Genomic DNA, 17929 nt, shown 5'->3' on the forward strand with positions numbered 1-17929 from the left:
TCCGAGTTGTGATAGGTTATAGTTTTTTCCTTTCATTCGTCTCATGATGCCTCTGAAATGATATTGTGGTAGTAGCTTCTTGGCCAAGAGTCCGGAAATTCTGGCTATTTTTATTTTACACTCTTTCTATCTAGTCAATTCATAAGTTTTGTTTGGCTCATATTTAATTATTTTAATATTTATAAAAAAATACTTCCTCGGTCCCAAAATGTGTTGCATGTAAATTTTAGTCAAAGTCAAATTTTGTAGAGTTTGACCATGTATAAGGACAAACATATTAATCCTTGCAATATCTACTGCATATATCATGAAAATATGTTTCATTGTGGTTCTCGTAATATAAGATTGATGTCGTAGATGCCGATACCTTTTCATATATATTTGGTCAAAACTTATTTTTTAAATTTTTTGACTAAAACTTATATGCAACATAATTTGGGGCATATATTTCAAGTAAGAATTTATACAATGGATGGAGTAGAACAACAATGAATACTAGAGATATGATTGAGGGCTAAAAATCAATATCTAGGTTAGAAGTGACGACCATATTGGAGAACAGATATATACAAATACGTGAATATGCATTTTCTCGTGAAATAGATAGGGGCGATGATTTTCACTATGCTAGAAAAAAGTATAATTATGGAAGTTATACAAACAAAATTCAGATTATTGCCTTTAAGATGCACCGTGTAACTGAAAATACATTAGTGACATTTATGATCATGTTTGAAATTTATCTTACGACGGGTTTTATTTACTATTTTTGGTGTGCTAGTTGCATCTATATTTGTATTAATACTATGATTATGACATAAAAAAACATGTAAAAACTATACAGGGAAAGAAATGATCCGCGAACATTGTCAATATGCACTTTAATTTCTGAAGAAATAGCCACGCCGATGACTATTCAGTACGACGGAAAAAGGTATACTTACAATATTTGGACAAGCAAAATTCAGATTATTGTTTAAGTTTCCACGTCAAAGAATGACTCACATTATTGTCTTCGAGATGCACCATGTAACTGCAAATGAGCCTGTTTAAAATCTGCCTTACGATGGGTTTTAATTATTATTGTAGTACTTGGTGCCACGTTGTAGGTTCCCCATCAATATTTGTACTGCACATATGGGTGTGATAAAAACATGCAAGAACAATATAAGAGCATCTCGACAGGCGGCCCCCAAATAGTCGCCGGCAGGGGCGTCGGCGCTGCTGTATAGGGGGCGCCGGTAGTGCATCCTCCATTTGGGGACGTTGTTCCCACACCGGCGCCTCCCAAACGGCGACCCCCAAATTTTTTTTTTACAATATTTTGAAACAACATATCAGTCACATTTTATTCATACAATCACACAAATAGAATTAAATTATTCATACAATCAATCAAACAAATAGTACTTAAATTATTCATACAATCAATCAAACAAATAGCACTTAAATTATTCATACAATCTAACAAACAAATAGTACTTAAATTATTCATACAGGTAAACAAATAGAAATAAAATCATGCATTGTTGGCGGCTCCTCTCCTCGCCCACAAATGCGCAGCTAGATCCGCCTTCAGCTGTGCATGGACACCTGCATCTCGAATTTCATTGTGCATATGAAGAAAAAAAAACAAATTCTTGGGTTACATGCTCTACCTCAGCTAGTGGCCCTTGATAATCAAATAGATGATCATCCTGCACAGATGCCTCGCGCTCGCTCTCAATGATCATGTTGTGGATGATTACAAAAGCCTTCATCACCTCCCACATCTGAGTCTCAGACCAAATGAGAGCAGGGTACCTGGCGAAACGCTGCTGAAGCACCCCAAAAGCACGCTCAACATCCTTGTGTGCTGCTTCCTGACATGTTGCAAAATAGACTTCCATCTCGTTTGATGGAGAGGGAATTGTCTTCACAAATGTAGCATATGTCAGGTAGATACCATCAGCTAGATAGTACCCCTTGTTGTATGCGTGGTCATTTACCTCAAAGTTCACGACAGGAGCTTGTCCCTCAGCTAGCCTGGCAAACACCGGAGAGCGCTGCAGCACGTTGATATCATTGTTTGTTTCTGCCATGCAAAAAAAATGCATGATAAATACAAAGCTCCTGGTCTGCCACCGCCTCAACAATGACACTGCACTCAATAGTATGCCCCTTGTGTAGGGATTCGTTGCATAGAAAACAAAAAAATTCCTACCGCGAGAACGCAATCCAAGCCAAGATGCAATCTAGAAGACGGGAGCAACGAGGGGATGAACGAGACTCACTCTTGAAGATTTCCAAAGCCTACAAGATGAGGCTCTTGTTGCTGCGGTAGACGATCACTTTCCGCTTTCAAAAGCGCGTAGAAGATCTTGACGGTGCCACAATCGGGCAGCACCTCCGTACTCGGTCACACGTTCGGTGTTGATGAAGACGACGTCCTTCTCCCCGTTCCAGCGGGCAGCGGAAGTAGTAGCTCCTCCTTGAATCCGGCAGCACGACGGCGTGGTGGCGGTGGCGATGGAGATCTCCGGCGGAGCTTCGCTAAGCGTTGCGGGAGAGGTGGAGGAGTGGGGCGACTAGGGTTTGGGGAGAGAGGGTGGCCGGCCTCCAAGGGGTGCGGCCAAGGTGGTGGCTTTGGTATAATCAAAGTATCTTTCCGGTATAAGTGATTTACATGATCTCATGGTCGAAAGGACTAGGTAACTATGTATTGAAAGCTTATAGCAAATAACTTAATGATGTGATCTTATGCTACGCTTAATTGGGTGTGTCCATTACATCATTCATACAATGATATAACCTTGTTATTAATAACATCCAATGTTCATGATTATGAAACTAATCATCTATTAATCAACAAGCTAGTTAAGAGGCTTTACTAGGGACTCATTGTTGTTTACATAACACACATGTATCAATGTTTCGGTTAATACAATTATAGCATGGTATATAAACATAAAGATATATAATAACCACTTTTATTATTGCCTCTTGGGCATATCTCCAACACCTTGTAGATCATCTGCCAAGCAAAAGGGCAATTCTTCCAGCCCCAATGCATACAGTTAATGCTTCCGAGCATCTCAGGAAATCCTCTTGCTGCATTATTTTGCAGGATCCGAGCTGTGTCATGTTCTCTTGGTGCTCTCAAATAGTCTTTAGAAACACCGCTATGACGGCTCGGCAGAACCTGTAGAGAGTCTCTGTACATGTCGACTCTGCCATCCGTAGGTAGTCACTGGCTGTATCTGGAGGAGCTCCGTATGCAAGATAGTGCATTGCATCAGTGCACTTCTGAATTGAGGTGAAGCCCCACAAAACTGTGCAATCTTTCTTGGCCATGAAGTACTTGTCGTACTCCCTGACGCCGTGGACAATCTTCAAGAACAACTCCTTCTTCATCCTAAACCGGCGCCGAAATTCCTTCGGTGAATGAGTCGCGTCGTCGTTGAAGTAGTCGGCATCAAGCAGCATTGCGCCGGCTTCACGATGCCGGTTGATGTTCCTCCTCTTGCCTGGCCGTGAGCCACCGCGCCGAGGCACAACGAAGAAAGGCTGGCGAACGCGCAGCATGTTCGTCAGAATCAGCTGCTGCTGTTGCCGCCGAACAGCCTGAGCGTTCTGCTCCTCCGTGAACAGCTGCACCATCATCTCGTCGTCGTTGTCCATCGCGGCAATCGGACGAACACCTTGCGGGCGGGGCGATACTATCGCGGTGGCGGAGAGTTCTATTCCGGGCGAAACAGCGGCTGCCGATCGAGGGGGTGGCGGCCGTGTCGATGGACGGTGGTTCCTAGACAGTCGGCGGTGTCTATTGCAAGCAGGGGGCGCAGCGGCGACGGCGACGATGGTGATCTAGAGGGGTGGGAGTCGGCTCGGGTGTGTGTAGGAGGTGGGAAATCGGTGTGTCTGGCTGCCAGGCGGAGCCCACGCTAGTTTTCAGACGTGCCGCGATGTGCCGGCGCGCCCGATTCACGCCCTTGGCGAAGGGGCCGGCAGGGGGTTGCCAGCGATTCTATTGGGCTCAAAAATTGGCCGGCGCCTTTTGGAGCGCACCAGTACGAGATCATTTTCGCTGCCGACCCCCAAAATGCTATTGGGACCGCTATGGAGGGGGCTTGGCTCCTCTGCAGTCACGTTATAACTGTACAGATGCTGTAGCCCTTTAAATCTGCCATTCAGTTCAATCCAATGGTTCTCCTTTCTCTCTTTTTTTTCCTGGTCGCCTTTATCTCCTTTAATTCTGTTTATTTGTAATTGGAAATATCACACCCACGGGTCGACCGCACAGACGCCGCGGAGCTGAGAGATGCGTGCATGACGGTCCTCAAGTTTCCTGCACCGCGCAGGTGAAGCTAGCACTCTCGCACGTACTCAACAAACCATCGCCAGACCTCCTCCCCGAAATAGGCTTTCGCCCCGCTATATTAATATAGCAAACCACCCGATACAACGAACAAGCTGGGGCCGCAGCACAACCAAGCCCAAAAGAAAGACAAAGAAAGGAAAGAAAAACTAATGCCGACACCGGCAGATCGACGAAAACGATGACGACCCGCAACCGCTGCACCCTCCGGAGAAGTACCACCACGCTCCTAGCACGCAGAGGCACCGCATACTAAGCAACACCTTTCACCAAGGAAACGACGACGATGCCGCTGCTGCCCGGACTAGTCCTTGGATTTCCCCCGGTACGCGGAGGGGATTGAGGAGGAGGTACACCCGACGCCCTTCAGGAAGACAAGGTGACACCCGCAGGCGTCACCACGTCAGTGTCGAGCATGCCGACAGGGATTTCTCCCGACCACCAAACCGACCACCCCAGACGCTCCGACGTGCTCCACCTAACATGCCGCCCACCAGCACACGCCACCACGGTCTTGTAGCCATCCTCGCCGCCTAACTTTCGTCACCGGAGCAGGGCCTAGAGGAAGAAAAGGGATGCAGCAGGGACGGGGGTAGCCCCGCTGCTACGCTGCAGATGGACGGCCGAAGTGCCGCCGCCACCCACCCATCGCCGCCCTGCCTTCTCCTCCTCCATGGAGCGCCGCCGGCGTGCGAAACACAGGTCGACCGCTGAGCCCCGCCTGGGCCCAGATCTGGGCCGAGCAGGCCTGCCATGGCGCCACCTACGCTGCTCTGCCGCCAACGGCCTCGCCGCCGCCCTTCCTCCCACCCGAAGCACAGGTTCCACGCTGCCACGCCGGACCGACGCCCGCTGAAGTGCACCACCGCTAGCCCGAGGTCCCCGCGCCCCAAACTTCGCGGCGGGTAGAGTCAACTCCGCCGCCGCCGCCGCACGGGCAACACCCGGCGGCACACGCCGACGGCGGCGGCAGGGGAGGGCGGAGGAGGAGGTCAGGGGGAGGCTGGTGAAGAGGCGCGGCCCGGCCGCCGCGTGGGCGGCGCGGGTCGCGAGAGGGTTTCGGGAGCTTTGTTGGACTCTCGAGAGGAAGAGTGCCCACGGTGGTAAACAGGGGTACTTATCACCATCGCCAGACCTGCTGCAGTTGTTTGATGAGGAATTCTTCTGATAGCCCACAATCGAAGAATTGAAACAACTAGTTTTCTTCTCCATGGTCCGCTTTACATTCATAGAGAGCTTGGTCTTCATAACGTAAGATGGCGATGGTGTACTTGAGGATCTTGTGCTCCAGCCCTGGGTATACGAGGCGGCCAGCTCCGACCTCCGACGGCGCCAGCGCAGTCCATTTCAAGGCAGCGACCTCCGACCTCCGGCCAGCGCCATCAGTAAGGGCCACCGGCGCAGCGTCTATGCGTGCTCGGTGTCTCTGCCGCCGGTGCCTTGTTTTTCCCAGCTCACAACAGAATAAGGGGAGAAAGGAGAGCTGTTAGATTGGAGTGAACGGTAGATTTTAAGAGCTACAGTACATATACAGTAACAACGTGACTGCAGAGGAGCCAAGCCCCTATGGAGGACGCCGGTGGAGATGCTCTAATCGTAATAAACAGTCCACAATGGGCGCTGTGGATGCCTTTTTTTTTGTCCACCCGATGAACTCCAAAACTGAAATACCTTAATCTCTAGGAAACTGGCACATCAAAAATTAGTTCTATTATAATATAATGACTCAGACCAGAGAAAGGAATAAAGACACAACGATTGGGACACACAAACAAGTTTCCAACTTCCACAATACCTATATTTTAAAGACTTATATCCCTGACCACAGAAATCCACAAGAAAAAAAAAATAGTTAGCTCAATTTGGAGCTGTCTTCGTCTCCTTTTCGTCTTGGCCGGTCCAAGTCAATGGAGGTATGGCCATATTAGCAGCAGACAGCGGCGTTTTCCGAATTTTCAATTGTAGTGTGCACATGCGTAGCAATATGGCATCATATCATTTGCATCCAATGTGGTGCAATACCTGATGCTGCGACAGTGCGCTCCCCATATCGTGCATCTATTGCAAGATATGTTTGATATATTCCCTCTTTATTGTTTCGATCTCTCGTTTAAAAACGCACGGTCGATTGGATCGGAGTATTTATAATCCAGTTCCATTTCAGGTCTTACAGAATTTGTCTAGAGTAAATTTTATTCCCTTGAAAAGTAATAGTATTTTGTACTCGCTCTTGCTGAAATGTACTGTGTATTAGCTTTTTTCAAGGTCAAACAGACTAATCTTTAACCAAATTTATGCAACAAAATACCAATATTTTGAATATCAAATCCATACCACTAGAAACATCATGAAGTATATTTTAATATATATACATTTGGTATTGCAAATACAGATAATTTTCTTAACGAACTTGGTCGAAGCTGATGCAGTTTGACTTTCGCAAAAACCAATACCCACTATATTGTATTATCACAATAAGGGGTACTATACTCAAATACAAAAAATTTAAGGATACGTCATGGATAGACGTATCTGGGTCAAGAAGAAGCGGCCAGAAGGCCGAGATACAACACGCTCGGGGCACAGACGTTCACGGAGCGCAAACCCCCGCTACCCCCGGAGGGGGTAGCACACACACCTAAACGGACTACTCACGGCATCTCCACTTATCCACTGGCGCAAGGGAACCCCTGAAGATCCCGGCTAGTCTCCAGAGCTCCGCCTCATCAGAAATCCTAGCTAGCACCGTAGATTTGGAGGGTGCCACTCTGTTGAAAACAACGTCATTCCGGTGCCGCCAGAGGCACCAATAGATGAGGGTCACACCTGTCCAAAGGTCTCGATCCCCTCCAGGCCCTCCACGCTTGCCCTGCAGCCAAGCAACAAAGACTGTGTCCATCTGTGGCAACCAATGCAGCTTCCCCCACCGACGTAGGCACGTCGCCCAGACCTCTCGTGCCAACACGCATCCCATCAGCAGGTGATCCAAGGTTTCGTCACTCTGGTCGCAGAAAGGGCATGAGGCCGGGTGGGGGAGACCTCTCCTGCTAAGTCTGTCCGCAGTCCAGCATCTGTTCCTGACCGCAAGCCATAAGAAGACCCTGCAGTTTGGTGGGGCCCTTGATCGCCAGATCTGGAGTGCTCCTGGCATCTCAATCCTCACCCCGAACATCGCACGGTATCCGGAGCGCGCAGAGTAGGATAGATCCTTCTCCCAGCCCCATCTGAAGCTGTCCTCCACGCCCTCCGCAAGGGCTACATCCTTCGACTTTATAATTGCAAATCGCCATTTTATAATTGCATTGCATTCGAGTCTAGTCAAAGTTAAACTTTGTAAGAAACAAATTCAAAATACCTGGTCAAGTTTTACAAAATCGACTTTTTTAAGAACTTAACTCAAAGATAATTAGATGAGTGTGGGAGTATAATCTTGTGCCGTGAGTTATACTATTGCAGGCTACCGTGGTCCAAATTTGATGCTGACCTTACATAACTGACAGTGGCAATATTTTGTCGTTAAAATTTTCCGCCTGCTCCGGCGACTGATTAAGTTGTCCTTTTGAAGGAAGGCTATTGATTAAGTTAACCTAGTTATGCTATGGAGGGAAGGTGTATGTTTGCTAGCTGTGATCGATAGGTTTTATTTTATAGATGCCTTACGCGTCTATGCTACTCGTGTTCGTTTGTAAGGAGCACTTTTGGGAAATTCACACTACGGGAACCCGCCGACGTGCCGACGGCCAGAATCTGTGCCGACGGTCGCCGTCGGCACAGCCTCACTCGCCGTCAGCCCAGCAAAGTGGCCTTCGGCACAGCCTGGCCGTCGGCACAGAACCACCAGAGCCGACGGCCGCCGTCGGCACACTTTAGCCGTCGGCACAAACCCAGTCTGTGCCGACGGCACGTAGCCTAGCCGTCGGCACATGGACATATGGTGGGGCCACAGACAGCCACCGACAACGTCGTCAGCAGGTGGCAAACGGCGTGATGTGGGCCGACGGCCAGGCCGTCGGCACAGCTTCCCCGCCAATTTTTCCTTCTTCCCGCCCTTTTTCGCGCCATTCTTTTCGCGCCATTTCCTATGTAGGCCGACGGCCAGGCCGTCGGCACAGGTTCCCGCCAATTTTTCCTCCAACATTCCCGCCATTTTCCCCCGCTCCTTCCCTCCCGCCATTCTTCTCGCGCCCATTCTCTCCCGCCAATTATTCCCGTCGTTTCAGCCCTCGTCGTCCTATATATAGCCATGTCTTCTCAACACTAACATCACCAGCAACATTTCTCTCCTCATCAACTCTCTCATCCAAAAAACACCACAGAATCCTCTGAGCTCAGCTGCCGTCGAGATGGCTCCTCGTCGCCGTAGCAACACGGGCTTCATCGGTGTTCGCCAGCGGGCTGCGGGCCATTTCGCGTCCGAAATCTCCGCCGGTGGTGTGCGTGTATGGCTCGGCACCTTCTACACGAAGGAGGCTGCTGCCCGCGCATACGACGTTGCGGCTTGGAGGTTTGGCCGGTCGCGCCACGAATTGAACTTCCCGGAGGTCAGGTCTCTGACGGAAGCCGAGAGTCTCTCTACTGAGCCGCTACTTCGCTCAGAGGGTGAAGCGCAGCGGTTCAGAGATGGCCAGCGGCGGATTGATACCACCGAGGCGGACGAGCAGTTCATGGCACAGTGGCGCAGAGACCATCCCGGAGACGTCGCGGCCACGCGCGCATTCTGGAAGGAGAAGCAGGCGTACAGGAGAGAGAGGAGGGCGGGAAAGCGGCAGAGGAGGGCCGAATATGACGCGGAGTACGCCAAAGGAGAGGCGTCGACATGGGGGGAAAATGATGAACGGTGGTTTTCGTACCTCTCAAGTACCGCTTCAGAGGACACCCCTAGCGAGGACGAAGATTTCGAGAACTGATTAGTATGTGTGTGTGTCGAGTCCGTGTGTCTAACGGGTCATGTGTCGACCCAGTGTTAAGTGCTTTGTTCGTGTGTGGGTTTAGTTTTTTAAGTGTTTTGGTTTGTGTGTTAGTAGTGTAGTTTTTAAGTGCTTTGCTTGGTGTGTGGGTGTAGTTCTTTAAGTGCTTTGGTTTGTGTGTGGTCTAGTTCTTTAAGTGTTTTGGTTTGTGTGTGGGTCTAGTTATTTAAGTGCTTTGTAACGTGTGTGGGTCTCAAGTTCTTAAGTGTATCATTATTGTGTGTCGTCAGAAATCGAGCATCGGAGGGTGGGAATGGTCCCAAAACTCAGGCAGATTATAGACTGTAGGGGTAAAATCCAGGATCTGTATGTGGAAACTCCTGGTACGGCTAAAATGGAGCCTATTTTATGGTAAAGTAAGCCCAACCTATGGTTTTCCATGTACATATGTCCTAAACAAACCAAAGCAAATAAAAAAAATCCATTGTTACACCGTCACACGGAGAAAGCTATAGGGGTAGATCTGCGGGGTCCCCGCCCTAGGGTTTCCGAAGATACAGATCAGCGGAGCGTCGGAACCGCTTAAAAACTTGCATATGTCCCTAGCATATGTGCACAAGTGTGATGTAGGGTTTGGCTAACCTTGCATGTACCCGGCGTTGACGATTTTCGCAGACATGGGCCAGCACTTGGTGAAAATCCAGGATCTGTATGTGGAAACTCCTGGTACGGCTAAAATGGAGCCTATTTTATGGTAAAGTAAGCCCAACCTATGGTTTCCCATGTACATATGTCCGACACAAACCAAAGCAAATAAAAAATCCATTGTTACACCGTCACACGGAGAAAGCTATAGGGGTAGATCTGCGGGGTCCCCGCCTAGGGTTTCAGAAGATACAGATCAGCGGAGCGTCGGAACCGCTTAAAAACTTGCATATGTCCCTAGCATATGTGCACAAGTGTGATGTAGGGTTTGGCCAACCTTGCATGTACCCGGCGTTGACGATTTTCACAGACATGGGCCAGCACTTGGTGAAAATCCAGGATCTGTATGTGGAAACTCCTGGTACGGCTAAAATGGAGCCTATTTTATGGTAAAGTAAGCCCAACCTATGGTTTCCCATGTACATATGTCCTAAACAAACCAAAGTAAATAAAAAAATCCATTGTTACACCGTCACACGGAGAAAGCTATAGGGGTAGATCTGCGGGGTCCCCGCCCTAGGGTTTCCGAAGATACAGATCAGCGGAGCGTCGGAACCGCTTAAAAACTTGCATATGTCCCTAGCATATGTGCACAAGTGTGATGTAGGGTTTGGCCAACCTTGCATGTACCCGGCGTTGACGATTTTCACAGACATGGGCCAGCACTTGGTGAAAATCCAGAATCTGTATGTGGAAACTCCAGTGTGCCCATCGAGGGAAGCTTTCGCGGCCACATACTACGCACGGACTCCGGTAAGTCTTGTGCCTAACCATTGTCTAAGCTGCTTTCACCGCTTTCCTTTCGCATGTCTAAGATGCTAACTCTTGTCAAACATGTAGGGCACGGGAAGTTCGCGGAACCGACCCTCTCCTGGTTCATCGCGCGAGGGCACACCGATGCACCCCGGCCGCCATTCTCCCGGTGCTTCAGCTTTTTCTCCTGCTGGCGATGGTTCAGGCCATGGTTCTACTTCGGTCTACCTTGACAAAGGCCGGACGCCTGAATTTACAAGTCAGGAACTTGGTTGGACCCCCTGATCTTAGTTCCCCCTTAGCTAGGTGTCTAGCGGGTGTGCGTCGATCATGTGTGCCATGTGTTGACGATGTATGATGATCGTGTGTGCTACATGCCACATATTTGTATATCACGATGATGTTGTTGCTACGTTTGATATGATGACGATGATGATTATGTGCTGTGCAATATTTGTGATGCATTTCAATGTATATTACTGCTATTTTTGTTGTGCGTGCTGTGCTGTGCTGGAAAATGGAGCGGAAAGCCAAATGGTATGGTCTGTGCCGACGGCATAGCCACCTGGATGTGCCAAATGGCAGGAGCTGCCGTCGGCACAGGAAGGTAGGCGGCCAGCAGCTGGGCGGCGCTGCTGCGACGCGGCTGGGGCTGACGAGGCTGGGCCGACGGCTTGGCCGTCGGCACAGAAGCTGAACGGGGGACGCGTGGCAGGTTCTGGTTGTCTGAGCGACGAGGCTGGGCCGACGGCTTTGCCGTCGGCACAGAAGCTGAACGGGGGACGCGTGGCATGCTCTGGTTGTCTGAGCGACGAGGCTGGGCCGACGGCCTGGCCGTCGGCACAGAAGATGGGCTGGGCTAACGGCCGTTTGGGCGTCGTGGGCCCACGACGAAGGGGCCGACGGCAACTGTGCCGACGGCAACGTCCCACCGTCGGGCTACCTACTGTGCCGACGGTCAGACGTGTGCCGACGGCGAGGCAGGCTGTGCCGAGGCCACCTTGTGCCGACGGCAAGGTGCCGACGGTGGCCGTCGGCACAGGCGTGGGCCGACGGCGAGGCAGGCTATGCCGACGGCCGCCGGCCGTCGGCCCCTCGGCGGGTTCCCGTAGTGTCAGCTCAGCTCCCTGATGTGTATGCTTCTATCACCTAGAAAATATATTTTTAATTATCAAATAGTTTAATTAAAAAACGCATGTACATCTTGATAATCTATGTGTTTTCGCACAGTTTCACGAAAAGACGATAGTGTTTGTGGTCGATATAGAAAATACAAAACACGTCTCACAAAAATCTTTATTTTATCACTAGTTTTGTGTCTTTTTTTACACAGTCAAAGCACATGTCAATTTCGTGAAAAGGCATTGTGAGCATGTAGCGTGTGTGTGAAGGTGTATACCTGAGTTTTTCGTTTAGAATTTTTAGACATTTCAAAATGTATCAAAGGTGCATTTTAAAATAAAGAGAGCATATGCACCCAAGAGGCAAAACATCACTTCTACATATGACCACTAAACGAAACACCACCAGTGAGCTTCTTCTTAATCAGGTTTTAAGTACGAGGCCACTTACAGTTGTGCCTGACTATACTATTAGCCTAGTGGATTTTGACTATTTTTGGTGCGGTAGATTAAGCAGTTAGGCATGACTTGGGGAGCGCTTCTGCTCCGGTGCTCCCCCCCCCCAGAGGAAAAGTGGAATCATCAAAACACATGAACGGTTGAGATCGCGCGATACCTGTTCGGATTCAGGGTTAGTTTTGTAATTTCACGTTTCTGACAGATACGTAAAAGCCCTGTACAGGCCCGTATGGCCCGCGACTGTGCTGTACGTATTCTGTGAACCGTCGTGTACGTGGCGTAGTCACGTGCGTGTACCGAAGCGGAAGGGACATATAAAACCTTCATCGGCTGCTCCGCCTCCCTCGCCCCACCATTTCCCCCCCAAATCAGGTACGGAGAAAACCCTCTCCCTCGGCCACTTCGTCTTCTCCACTCCCTCTTCACTGCCAGTTCTCTTCTTTAATCCCTTCTTCTCCGCGGATTTCCGTCGAATCGGAGGCCGATGGAGGGTAGCAGCTCCACCGCGAGGGCGGCCGCCGCTGCCTTGGTCAAGAACACCGGCGTGGCGGAGGCAGATGTGGTGCCGGGTGGATGCAGCCGTCGTGGTGCGGCCGCGTCGGGCGGAGGCTTGGTGCTGACGGCGGCGGATGAGCAGGAGCACGGATTCGGCGGCGAGATCGTGCCAGATCTGAATGCGCAGCCAACGGTGGAAGACCCTCTGGTATGTGCTATCCTCTCAACTCCTCAGCTTATTTGCCCTTATTTGATGGTGATTAGGGTTAGATGAAACCGAAGAATAGACGAATCATATGATTTGTGATTAGGGCTTACTGTGGACCAAATGGATCTAGCAGACTGTCCTGTGGTTTGTGTATGTTGGCAAGGGGTTTTTAAATCTGGTTTGACATCCGTGTGCATTCGTAGTTAAGGGGGGTTTTTTGTCATGTGACCCCAATTTATATACCGTGTGCACAATTTATCTGGTTTGATTACTGTGTGCACAATTTATTTGTTAGTAGTAGCATCAATTGTTTGCTACAGAGCTTCATTAGTATGTTTTTTATTACATGATTGCATAATTGCTTTAGGGATTCACATTGATTTGTAAATCTATGGTAATGCTGTTGTGCTCCAGGAGTGTTATCTTGCTATGAAGGCAACAACATTGACATAATAATTTGTTACCTCCTATGGGAAAATATGTAGTTACTATAATTGTACATCACCACAGTATGAATAATAGCATGTGTACCTATTATTTGAAATGGTATGATTTGGCAGGACCTCCACTTCTGGGTGTTAGAAGCTAAAAACCCCTAAATGCTGCTTAGTTAACATCTTATGGTGATAATTATTGCTTATTATTATGGTACTGCTGCTCCAGGGGCATTCCCATTTGTGCATAAGATATTTCCCTTTTCAGAATGTGTTGTAATCTATTAATTCCACCTGTATTAAACATGCTTTATGTAGTAATATTTAACATGCTTTGTATAGTAAGGTATAGTTGTCATGTATTGAAAGTACAGTTGTAAATTAGAATGTGCTACATTTCTTTGAAGCACCTATAATGTAGTAATGATTGCTATAGAATCTGGACTCTATTTCCTCTATGAAATTTATTATTAAGAGCAACATTATGGTAAGGTGAAACATAATATTGACTATGATTACTCTATGATATTAAGATCAGTATTAATGATAGGTTGACAGAATTATGTTTCACCTTAACATAGTAGGAGAAATATAATGTTACTGGCCTGTTATTGTAATGATTGCAATAAGGGATTTGTAGTATATGTGTTATGCTGCTATGATTGCAATTTAGATTGACATAATAATCTGTATATATTCCATCAGCTTGGTGAGACCTCCTCTGTCCGCAAGAGGAAGTTTGAGGAGTTTGATGACTCGGAGGACTCTGGCCACTCCTACATTTCCTGCGAGGTCGAGTCCGGGGACGCCGTGTCGGTAAGAGAGTATTCTCAATATTGATTGTGCATGGTTGACAAGTTTATTGAACTCATTGCTGTACAATAGTTGTGACATATGATTGTGACATTGTTGTTTTGCAGCACAACTCAGATGCTTCATCTGATAATGAAGTCAGCAAGTACAATGTGCTGTCATATGAGAAGAAGGTGGAGGAGAAGATCTGGGCTGAGGGAATCAGTGCTTACATGAAACCTGATGGGAGGTACTACTGCAAGTTCCATCCCTCCAAGCAGGTTCCTAGGGATGGTATGCGTGAAGGACTTGTTGGCCATGTGAAGGATGTGCACCCGAAGGATCTCCGCGACAAGGCGAACCATGCTGCCCTGAGGAAAGTACTGGAGTACTATGGTCAGGATTGACTGAATGCCTGAAAAAGTTAGTGAAGAAGTACATCATCAGTAGATATGATGATGTTAAGTAATGTATGTTATTAAGAACTGCTAGTTTATGTGTGCACCTTCTGTTATGGTGCGGTAACTATGTATGGACTTGCTAGGCATGTGAACTTTAGCTATGGTAGCTATGTATGCACTGTACCAGTGTGCTAGATGGTATGTAGCACACTGTGTTTGCTTTTGCTAGTTCTTCACTTTGTTATAAGATAAGTGAAGTTATGGATGGCTACAAAGTATTGTCAGCCTTTTTATCTACCATCCATGTTCTGTTGGAAAAATGGTAGTCCATAAATATTATCTTGTTTGCAAGGAAATGGTAATTCTAAAATTTTGCTTGTTTGAAAATTTGATAGTTCAGTAATATTGAGTTATGTACCAATTTGATCTCTGTCATAATGTATTCAATAGTTAAAAAAATATAGTAGATAAGTTACATGAATGAATAGCAAGCCGCTATGTGATGAGAATAGCAACCACCAATGTCATGAGAATAAAACAGAGTAGCAATTTCATATGTTATTTGTATCTGATATTTCATATGTGAATTTAAAAAATCGAATTTGTAAAAAGTTCATATACCGAAAATGTACAAAAGATGCATTGAAGGTTGGCAGATCAACCCAACCTTGTATGTTTTCATTAATTTGTTTTAGAATTGTCCTTTATCAAAATATATACTTGAAAGTATAGTGATTTTTCGACCTCCTCCAAATCACCTCAAATTTTTATCACATTGTATGTAACACAAGAAAACATGGAATGTGATGATTTTTTTTCATTTTGAATATTTTTGAATTACTAATGGATGCTCCATGGTTGGGAGGTGCCGATACAAGGGTTTTAGGGTCAAAATGGGTGTACCATGGCCTAAAAAATATCCAACCACCTTGGAAGGGGTCAATATTTGGCACACTTGTGCATGGTGGTGTGCCCCACCCTTTTTGGCTTGGTGTTTCTAGGTTGGTTTTTACATTCATGGTGATCCCATGGTTGGGAGGTGCCGATACTAGGGTTTTAGGGTCAAAATGGTCTACCATGGCCTAAAACATACCCAACCACCTTGGGTGGGGCCAATATTTGGCACACTTGTGCATGGTGGTGTGCCCCACCCTATTTGGCTTGGTGTTTCTAGGTTGGTTTTTACATTCATGTTGATCCCATGGTTGGGAGGTGGCGATACTAGGGTTTTAGGGTCAAAATGGTCTACCATGGCCTAAAACATATCAAACCACCTTGGATGGGGCCAATATTTGGCACACTTGTGCATGGTGGTGTGCCCCACCCTTTTTGGATTGGTGTTTCTAGGTTGGTTTTTACATTCATGGTGATCCCATGGTTGGGAGGTGGCGATACTAGGGTTTTAGGGTCAAAATGGTCTACCATGGCCTAAAACATATCAAACCACCTTGGGTGGGGCCAATATTTGGCACACTTGTGCATGGTGGTGTGCCCCACCCTTTTTGGCTTGGTGTTTCTAGGTTGGTTTTCACATTCATGGTGATCCCATGGTTGGGAGGTGCCGATACTAGGGTTTTAGGGTCAAAATGGGTCTACCATGGCCTAAAAAATATCAAACCACCTTCGATGGGGCCAATATTTGGCACACTTGTGCATGGTGGTGTGCCCCACCCTTTTTGGCTTGGTGTTTCTAGGTTGGTTTTTACATTCATGGTGATCCCATGGTTGGGAGGTGCCGATACTAGGGTTTTAGGGTCAAAATGGTCTACCATGGCCTAAAACATATCAAACCACCTTGGGTGGGGCCAATATTTGGCACACTTGTGCATGGTGGTGTGCCCCACCCTTTTTGGCTTGGTTTTTCTAGGTTGGTTTTCACATTCATGGTGATCCCATGGTTGGGAGGTGGCGATACTAGGGTTTTAGGGTCAAAATGGTCTACCATGGCCTAAAAAATATCAAACCACCTTGGGTGGGGCCAATATTTGGCACACTTGTGCATGGTGGTGTGCCCCACCCTTTTTGGCTAGCTCTTTCTAGTTTGGTTTTTACATTCATGGTGTTCCCATTGTTGGGAGGTGGCGATACTAGGGTTTTAGGGTCAAAATGGGTCTACCATGGCCTAAAAAATATCAAACCACCTTGGATGGGGCCAATATTTGGCACACTTGTGCATGGTGGTGTGCCCCACCCTTTTTGGCTTGGTGTTTCTAGGTTGGTTTTTACATTCATGGTGATCCCATGGTTGGGAGGTGCCGATACTAGGGTTTTAGGGTCAAAATGGTCTACCATGGCCTAAAACATATCAAACCACCTTGGGTGGGGCCAATATTTGGCACACTTGTGCATGGTGGTGTGCCCCACCCTTTTTGGCTTGGTGTTTCTAGGTTGGTTTTCACATTCATGGTGATCCCATGGTTGGGAGGTGCCGATACTAGGGTTTTAGGGTCAAAATGGGTCTACCATGGCCTAAAAAATATCAAACCACCTTGGATGGGGCCAATATTTGGCACACTTGTGCATGGTGGTGTGCCCCACCCTTTTTGGCTTGGTGTTTCTAGGTTGGTTTTTACATTCATGGTGATCCCATGGTTGGGAGGTGGCGATACTAGGGTTTTAGGGTCAAAATGGGTCTACCATGGCCTAAAAAATACCCAACCACCTTGGATGGGGCCATGGTAGACCCATATTTGGCACACTTGTGCATGGTGGTGTGCCCCACCCTTTTTGGCTTGCTCTTTCTAGGTTTGTTTTTACATTCATGGTGATCCCATGGTTGGGAGGTGCCGATACTAGGGTTTTAGGGTCAAAATGGGTCTACCATGGCCTAAAAAATATCAAACCACCTTGGATGGGGCCAATATTTGGCACACTTGTGCATGGTGGTGTTCCCCACCCTTTTTGGCTTGGTGTTTCTAGGTTGGTTTTTACATTCATGGTGATCCCATGGTTGGGAGGTGCCGATACTAGGGTTTTAGGGTCAAAATGGGTCTACCATGGCCTAAAAAATATCAAACCACCTTGGATGGGGCCAATATTTGGCACACTTGTGCATGGTGGTGTGCCCCACCCTTTTTGGCTTGGTGTTTCTAGGTTGGTTTTTACATTCATGGTGATCCCATGGTTGGAAGGTGGCGATACTAGGGTTTTAGGGTCAAAATGGGTCTACCATGGCCTAAAAAATACCCAACCACCTTGGATGGGGCCATGGTAGACCCATATTTGGCACACTTGTGCATGGTGGTGTGCCCCACCCTTTTTGGCTTGCTCTTTCTAGGTTGGTTTTTACATTCATGG

At 47.6% G+C, this 17929-nt stretch overlaps 1 long non-coding RNA gene across 1 annotated transcript; it reads left to right on the plus strand.

The window, feature by feature from the left end:
* Positions 1–14106: 14106 nt before the first annotated feature.
* On the plus strand, positions 14107–14855 carry LOC139830305 (uncharacterized). Its single transcript, XR_011742253.1, has 2 exons — positions 14107–14255; positions 14360–14855. It is a non-coding gene; the product is annotated as an uncharacterized lncRNA (long non-coding RNA).
* Positions 14856–17929: the final 3074 nt, after the last annotated feature.

Source organism: Lolium perenne, chromosome 4 (assembly GCF_019359855.2).
Source record: "Lolium perenne isolate Kyuss_39 chromosome 4, Kyuss_2.0, whole genome shotgun sequence".
NCBI lineage: Eukaryota > Viridiplantae > Streptophyta > Magnoliopsida > Poales > Poaceae > Lolium > Lolium perenne.